Source organism: Suncus etruscus, chromosome 16, assembly GCF_024139225.1.
Source record: "Suncus etruscus isolate mSunEtr1 chromosome 16, mSunEtr1.pri.cur, whole genome shotgun sequence".
In the NCBI taxonomy this organism is placed as follows: domain Eukaryota; kingdom Metazoa; phylum Chordata; class Mammalia; order Eulipotyphla; family Soricidae; genus Suncus; species Suncus etruscus.
Genome location: NC_064863.1, coordinates 8898793 through 8900316, shown reverse-complemented (window position 1 = coordinate 8900316; position 1524 = coordinate 8898793). Strand labels below are relative to the sequence as shown.

Genomic DNA, 1524 nt, shown 5'->3' with positions numbered 1-1524 from the left:
AAATCTCCCTGCCAAGAATCATGCTCCTCCAGAAAGTAGTAGACATAGCATTGTTGGCTGTACTTATGGACAGGCACAGACAGAGCTGTATAAGCACTGGAGAGGAATTGAAATGACCCTGTTGTCACATTGTTTTCAGAATGCTCAGCTATGGCAGACTAGTTTTTGTAAGACACCTGGCTCCTCTTTTGGACTTGACATTTGTAAGGACCCGTTAACATATTCTTCTGTAACTTCAAGTCTTCTCACTCTTCCTTTGCTTCTCCATTGCTTCTCTTTATTAGGTTGCTGAACTTCAAGCTCATCCTTAACCTGCCCAGCTCCTGACACTGCTCTGTGACTTAAGCAGAGCTTGTGTTTATTAGACCAGAATGCTAGATCACATGTCAACAAGGTATTGAAAGGTCAGAGGATCACGTCTTCTGATTCAAAATGCCAAAAAACCAGATGGCAAAAAATAGGTAACCAGAGAGTAAATGACAGAGAGAATTCTTTTTACTGTCCCCTCTTAGCATTCTTTATGCATTCCTTCTTCATTTTTTGACTTGAACTCATACTGTCTTTCAGTTTGGATTAATATTCATAGCAGATTTTCCAAGTCATTCTTTTTTTTTAACAGTTTATTATAATTTATTTTATTTAACAATATAGGAAATTCGCAGCCCTCAGCAGTTCCAGTGCAATTTCAGGTGCAATTGGGAAATCAGGAATCCCAGTTGAGCTGTTAGCGTAGCGAACCTTGTAGGTAAAATACATGCATACTTTGGATAGGACATGTGAAGGGATCTCTCTAAAATTGACTTCATTGGTTTCATTTTCAGCAAATTGACCCGGGCCACTCAACATGCTTTTATTGTTCTCGATGTTAATGCATGTTATCTTTTTACAATAAAATCGTGGCCATCAGAGGAGATTAATTTGACGTACATAGATAGCATCAGGGCCTTCTCAGCCACCATAGGTTTTCTCTTCTCCATCCATGATGTTCTTATGAAATTCTACGTCACTTCCAGAGAAAATTCAGTAGCAGTTCTGAGCTCCACAGCCATGAAACCAGCACCCCGTGCGCAGCAGCCCCAGCCCCAGCCCCAGCTCCAGCTCCAGGGACGCCCACCCCCAGCGGCTGCGTCGCGCAGAATCCCCAAGTCTTTCTTGTGCTTTGTTGAATCACCCCTCTCCATTTTTCTCTGGAAGGTCTTAGCTATCATTTCTTTTTGCCTTCCTGACATCACAAAATATTATCTCCCCATCAATCTCTTTTATATATAAAATATTATATTAAATGAAGTATGTCAGAAGAGGAGAGATACATACAGACTGATATCACTTATATGTGGTTTTAGAATAACTCCATGAAGAAATAAAATGGCTTAAATGGTAGTTGTCTTTAACATCCTTGATCCCAGAGTATAGTAATGAGATAGAAATAAATTGAGTGGACAGGAAAAACAAATATGAAAGGAAAAAAATAAAAAAGAAAAACAAATTAAAGAGGTCAGGGGTCAAGTGGTGCATTGGTGGTAT

General features: G+C 39.6%; 1 pseudogene; it reads right to left on the bottom strand.

Moving 5' to 3' along the window:
• Nucleotides 1–639: 639 nt before the first annotated feature.
• On the bottom strand, nt 640–981 carry LOC126032403 (elongin-C-like; annotated as a pseudogene).
• Nucleotides 982–1524: the final 543 nt, after the last annotated feature.